Source organism: Alexandromys fortis, unplaced genomic scaffold (genome assembly GCF_014885135.2).
Source record: "Alexandromys fortis isolate MF-2015 unplaced genomic scaffold, M_Fortis_MF-2015_v1.1 scaffold_130, whole genome shotgun sequence".
NCBI lineage: Eukaryota > Metazoa > Chordata > Mammalia > Rodentia > Cricetidae > Alexandromys > Alexandromys fortis.
In genome coordinates, this window is record NW_026068016.1 from 2,953,368 (window position 1) to 2,960,451 (window position 7,084).

At 47.9% G+C, this 7,084-nt stretch overlaps 1 pseudogene; it reads left to right on the forward strand.

The window, feature by feature from the left end:
• Nucleotides 1–1,519: 1,519 nt before the first annotated feature.
• LOC126513841 (phosphatidylethanolamine-binding protein 1-like) lies at nucleotides 1,520–2,336 on the forward strand (annotated as a pseudogene).
• The last annotated feature ends 4,748 nt before the right edge of the window (nucleotides 2,337–7,084 follow it).

Below are 7,084 nucleotides of genomic sequence, written 5' to 3' on the forward strand. Positions count from 1 at the left end.
GATTTTGGAAGAACAGTGTGGTTTCAAAAGTTATCCGCTGCACTGAAGCTGTTTTCTGATGTGGCTGTTTTATTTCTGGCTTTGTAACTCTTCAACCTGCGGCCACGTTGTGTTGCCCAGTGAGATCCACCGCATCCACCCCCCTTTCTGGGAATGAAAATAGTGACTCTCCTTCCTTCCGTTCTTATTTTTTCTATATAAAAATTTTAGATCTTTTTAATAAACTTGAAAACAAAAAGTTCCAATTTCAAAATAAGATGAAGTCCCCGGTCACAGAGATGTTTACAGTGATTGTATTTTCCCCAGGAACGTGAATGCACGTTCAGTTGTAAGATGCTAATTAAATATGAGACAGCTATACTTCAAAAATACTGATTTTATTTATTATATATCCATTTATTTTTGGTGTATGTATATAAGCGTGTGTGTAGGGGGGTGTTACAGGTGCTATGGCACTTGGGGCAGAGGTCAGAGGTCAACTTCAGAAGTCGGCTCAGTTCTTCCACATTATTGTAAGGTAGTCTTTAACTTTAAAAATTGTTTTTATGTGTATGGTTGTTGCCTGAATGTATACCTACGCTGTATTCATGCCTGGTGTCCACAGAGGGCCTCCATTATTCGCAACTGGACTTAAGGACACAAGATACCATGTAGGAGCTGGGAATAAAAGCCAGGTCCTCTGGGAGAGCAGCCAGTGCTTAGAACTGTCGAGCATCTCTCTGGAGCATCTCTCTAGCCCTCGAGGTAGCATCTTTTTCACCATCTCTGCCGCTCTGCATACTCAAGGAAGACTGGTCCAGGAGATTGCCTGGTTGCCGCCTCCCACCTCAAAGCAGGAATCATGAAATTGGAGGTGTGTGTCACCATTTCCAGCTACTTTTTAAGTGACACTTTCGTTTTGACTTGTGTGTGTGGGTGCCCTTACATGCGGCAGTGTGCTTGTAGGGGACAAGATCAGGCCAGGAAACAGGAAGCCTGAGGACTCCTATCCCAGTGATGTCCCCAAGGTCTCTGGCTGCCATAGATTCTGGGACCATTTGTCACACTCAGCAGGACTGTGTGCGTCCCAGGCTTTGCATTTAAAGGAAAGCCCCACTTTTCTCTGGTCTTTCTTTTCTTTATTTCAAGACAGGATTTCTCTGTGCAGTCCTGGCTGCCCTGGAACTCACTCTGTAGACCAGGCTGGCCTCCCGAGATTTGTTTGCCTCTGCCTCCAGAGTGTTGGAATTAAAGTCGTGCTTCCTGGGAAGAAGGGTGCCAGGGGCCATCAGAAAGGCTCTCAGGGCTTTTGCAGTGCTCACCAGGTGATCTCTGGTAAAGGTAAGCGGCACTGGTCATTTAGGCTTCTAAGTAGTGTGTGGAGTTCCGTTCCCCATGCTTGTGTGGCTGGGCGCCCTGCGCTGGATGCCAAGGACAGAAATGTGCTGGGGTGGTGGGCAGCCCTGTCTGACCCAGGCACCTGCTGTTCTGCAAAACTGAAGAGCAATTAAAAGACTTTAAGAGTTGGCAATAGGGCACTCGGGACATCGCGTGAGTGGTCGTCCTCATTGTCGCCATGCCCGCCGACATCAGCCAGTGGTCTGGGCCGCTGAGCCTGCAGGAGGTGGACGAGCGCCCTCAGCACGCGCTGCGGGTCGCCTACGCCGGGGTGGAGGTGGACGAGCTGGGCAAAGTGCTGACGCCCACCCAGGTTCAGAATAGGCCCAGCAGCATTTCGTGGGATGGCCTTGACCCAGGGAAACTCTACACCCTGGTCCTCACCGACCCAGATGCTCCCAGCAGGAAGGACCCCAAATTCAGGGAGTGGCACCATTTTCTGGTGGTCAACATGAAGGCAATGACATCAGCAGCGGCAAGGTCCTCTCCGATTACGTGGGCTCTGGGCCTCCCAGTGGCACAGGCCTCCACCGCTACGTCTGGCTGGTGTACGAACAGGACAAGCCACTGAACTGTGACGAACCCATCCTCAGCAACAGGTCAGGAGATCATCGCGGCAAGTTCAAGGTGGCGGCCTTCCGCAAGAAGTATCACCTGGGAGCCCCGGTGGCGGGCACATGTTACCAGGCGGAGTGGGACGGCTACGTGCCCAAGCTGTATGAGCAGCTCTCTGGGAAATAGAGGAGCCGTGGAGGCCAGCGGTCCTGGGGACCCCCACAGTATTGTCAAGTTGTGCAGAGCATGCTGTTTCTCCTCCTTCCTTCCTACCCCCTCGCAGGGAGTCCTGAGCTGTGCTAAGATAGAGGTGTAGGGTGACTTCCCGCTGCCCATCCTTAGGATTCTAATAATCGTATCCAGGTTTATGTTTGCTCGAATTTAGTCTCCATCTAGGGGGTGTTTGGTGTTCTGATGGAGTCCTTGTGTTGTTAAAGATTTGTAACTCTGGAAAGTAAAGACACTCTGTCCCATGTGAGGGTGAGGGCTAGTGTTGTCTGTACGTGGTTTGACAAGGACTCGCCCAGAACCAGGCATGTTAGCATCTTCTGAGATGTGTTTTTAAAGTTCTGTCCCCAACTGGGACAACGCAAGGCTTCCATCTCAGCTGGGGCAGGCGGCTGCACAGGTGTTGGTGTCCTGTAGCTCTAAAGAACAGGGCTACTGTGCTGAGGTGAGGCCCCAGAGAGAGGGCTAAGCCTTGCTTCTCAGTAGTATGAGCAAAAGTTCCTGAAGTTGCTAGGTGTGTTAATCTTGTCTGTACATCATCAAATAAAAATAAAGGCATTGAAAAAAAAAAAGAGTTGGCAATAGTGTTAATTCCTTTGCTGTTTTATGCAGGCAGGAGGATTAATTAGTGTCGGCTCTCTGGTTATATCTGAATGCATGTTTTGAATTAGATACTTCTGCTAGAGGACTTAGGTTTTTCCCAACTGTGAAGTTTTCCTCACGGGATGCATCTGTACCTGCAACTGTGAAGCCTACCTCATGGGATGCATCTGTACCTGCAACTGTGAAGCCCACCTCATGGGATGCATCTGTACCTGCAACTGTGAAGCCTTCCTCATGGGATGCATCTGTGCCTGCCAAAAGCTTGTGGTTTGCTACAATGTGTTAACTGGGCTGACACCTGAGCCCTGTACAAGGAGGCTAACTGTCCTTATTAGAAAATGTAAATCAGAAGAAAAATGGAAAAGGATTCAGAATATAAGAGCAGACAAGGTCGTCGCAGAATTTCTTCTGATTTTTTCTTCCAATTTCTCAAATGACTATTTAAAAGTCTTATTCTTCTAATCACAACTCCTTGATGTTTCTTTTTCTTTTTTTTTGTCTTAATGCCTTTGAAGGAAAGAAACTGAATTCTTTGTAGTAAGGGTAACTTTTAATGAAGCCCAGAGTAGCCACCCCTCATTATCCAGATCTCGGCGGTGCTCAAACCCTTCCCTGGGATGTCCTCACTTCTTCCTTCTCTCCCTTAAGTCATAATTAGAAGAGTTTTTCAATGATGCTCAAGTGACCCTGGAAATTTGGGCTATCTGTCCTACTGTCCGGTGGTGTAGGGAATGAAGGTATGCCGTCTGTTTGTGGAACACATGGATGCTTGGGCCAGGCGGCGGTGGTACACACCCTTAATCCCAGCAGAGACTGAGGCAGGTGGATCTCTGAGTGAGAGACCAGCCTGGTCTACAGAGCAAGTTCCAGGACAGCCAGGGTTACAAAGAGAAACCCTGCCTTGAAAAAAATAAAAAAAAAAAAAAACCCAAAAAACAAAAAGGACAAATAAGGGCTTGACTTGGATCTTGGGCCAGCTTAGGTACTCAGCTGATCAGTTGAGCTCTTAATCTTTGGTTTGACAGCCGTAGGATCATCCCCATACCTCATCTTTCCACAGTATTCCCCCATATACAGCCCTATAGCCAAATATTCCCCTTCTTCAAGGATGCCAGCCACCATGAACGAGGCGTGTATTTCATTTCAATATGACCAAATATCCCTCTTCTGCAAGGATGCCAGCCGCCATGGACGAGGGGCATACTCCATTTCAATATGACCTTGTCTTGATCAGACACCTATGCTGTGACCAGGGAAGTTCCAGTTTTGAGGTGCTGAGGGCAGGGACACCACCTATGGATTTGGGCGCTCTGTTAGCACGGGCAACAGTATCCACTCTGTAAGGCGAACTGGCTGGGTTAACTCCCTGGTGTCCGGCTTTCCTACTCTACTTGCTTTGATCATTCAGTCTCATCTCTAGATACTGTGTGTTAAATGTCATAGAGTAGTGATAATAAAACAGCTATCGGAAAAGGGTAAGAGCTAAAATCTCCAGAGAACAGAAAGATTAAAAGGAATCATTGTCCTCATGCCATCCTTTATGCATCTGGTACTTCCTCGCTGGACCAGCAATTGGAAACCACAGCCACGCAACTGGGAAACGGCATCAAAGCCTTCAGCTGGGAGCCGACAAACCAGCAACACCGTGTGTCTCCTGAGCTCCGTGCTCATGAGAACGTCAGGTAACTCTTGTTGTTTATGGAATTCAGACTAGTGCAGTCATCAAATCAATTTCTCAAACATTCATATTCCCTACTAAACACTTGTGTTTAGGATTGGCCATGGAGAACACATGGAAAAGTGAGTTTATTTCTTTCAGAAGTTTGGGGACTATGCATATATTAAAACTCATGAATATTTAAAGACTGTTCCGAGCGATAAATGTTATCATATAACATTCTTCTCTTACAGCAACTGGATCTAGCTGCTCTTTTTTTTTTTTTTCATTGCAAGGCTCACTTTCAAGAAGATAAGAACATGGCTTACTCTCCCTCAACCTAAAACCTTCTAGAATTTACCAAGAGCCATTCTATGAAGAGAATAGAGAACAGAGAGGGGTGTATAAGACATCATTATGTTAGGTTAAGTTGTTGTGAGTTTTTAAGTTGTAGCTGCTGCTCTTTGGAGCCTTCCAGTGGGTGCTTGTGGGAGGCAGGGTATTCGTAGGAAGAAGGCATCTGCCCTGTGGTGTGTATCTGACCTAGGAAGCAAAAGAACATGGTGAGCCTGGAGAAGCTGGCTCTGCTGAGCTGAACACTGTGACACGGGAGGAGAGCCGTGGTAGCGCTTCTGTGCTCTTGGCACCAAGGACTCAGGAGAGCTTTCACCTGGGTGTGGCCTCTGTGCAAACAATCTTCTGCAAGGAGACGTCTGTCCAGCAAAGCTGTCCTAAGTGATTGACAGTCAGGGTCAGTAGAGTGGCCTCGCATCTCTGAACTCTTGGTGAATTTTGTTTGCTTCCAGCATAGGAACGTAGGAACATCCATATGATGTTGGCTATGTCCCCTCCCCGGGGCGGGGGGGGGATGGAGAGGAGGCTGATAGGAAGTTCAATGGGCCCTCTTCACGCTCTCAGCTCAGTGGTGTTCATACAGTCCCAGAGCTGTGCGAACACGATCCATCCTTCCAGACATTTTCATCACCCTACACAGGCACTCCATACCTACTGAGGGCCAGTCCTTCTCTCCCTCAGGCCCCTAGCAACCACTAATGTGATTTTTGTCTTTATGATTTTACCTGCTTTGGGTATTCCATATGGATGGGGTCATAAAATATGCCTTTATATGTACAGTTTTTCATGCTTACCATATTTTGGAGGTTATTCATGTTGTAGCATGTATCAGTCTTCATTCTTTTTAATGGCCAAATAATATTTATATTATGGATACACCACATTGTTTTTTTGTATTAATAATAAGCTATTTTTATTTATGTGTGGCTGTTTTGCTTGCATGCACATCTGTGTGCTGTGGGCAGTGCCTGCAGAGACCAGAGGAGGTCTTCCGGAGTGAGAGTTGAGATGACTGTGAACTGCCATGCGGGTGCTTGGGAGAGCACCCTCTAACCCGGGTCCTCTGCAAGAGCAGCAAGTGTCTCAGCTTCCGAGTCATCTCTCCAGCTCCATTCCACGTTTGATTGAGACAGGTTCTCACTGTGTATTGTTGGTTGGCATATGTCCGGTCCACATAGTTTAATTCCACCTCTGATTGATGGACAGCTGAGCTGTTCCCATACTTTGACTGCTGTCATAACATATATTTTCTAAAGGTCATTTTTCTTGTTTCCTTCCGTTTTGGGGTGGACTCCTAGGACAAAGTCATTGGCTATGGGCGTATGGAGGTTTTGTAAAGGTCAGGTGTGCAGTGGACCGACTCTAATGCTCTGAACGTCAATTCCTTCAGAAAGTGCTCCCCTGCCCTTCTTGAAGGACTTCCCACCAGCTGCTGCCTGAGTCTAGCGGTGCTTGCAGCCTTCCTCCTGTCTCGAGGTAGCTTGCACAGCCTCGGGATGAGTCAGCCCCGCGGTGGCTCGTTGTCACTAAATGTCTCTTGCATGCCTTTCCTGTCTTGTAAGCTGGCCTTTCACTTCTCATGGCTTCCCAGTCGGTCCACGGGCTCGGGCTTCGTTTGCTTTGTCCACACAACTAGGATTCAGAGCTTCCGATACAAGCCTGACCAAGTGGTTAGCTCTCTCTGGTCCTTAATTCTCCTCCGTTAGATACAGGATGTGTTAGAACACGAAGGTGCCTTGTGGGCTTGCACAGGCCAGCGGTACAATGAGCGCCGAATGGAAGACAAAGTGTGATTTTAGAAGCCTCGGCTGTTGTTGATTTTAGAAGCCGTGGCTGTGAAGCCACGACTGCTGCCCATGATGCTTCCAGTGATGGGTGTAACTTTTACTTGGGGGTTCTGCTGACTCCCCAAGCCAGCCTGGCTCGTTCTTGAGTTTTATAATATCACTGGGAGCCCCACTGCTATTACAGCCCACGGCTGCTCAAGATCCCCTCTATGAATTATGTCAAGTGTGTCCCTGAGATTTCGCCCCGGTTCCCGAGTCCTGGTGTTAGCATGTGTTTTGACTTGCTCGCCACGCCAAAGGCAGTTTAGTCTCACCCACAGTTGACCCCACACATCTGCAAAGCCCCGGTCTGCTGACATGATTAAGTGATAACTTTTTAAGCCACACGGTTTTCTACCATGAAGCCTAGATAGACCCGGATGAAATAAGAGGACATCCCTTCTGGCTGCACAGTACCTTAGGGAGAGTTGCTGGCTTATTGCTACCCACATCACTCATGGCCTCTCTAGTCTGTGCGTGTGAC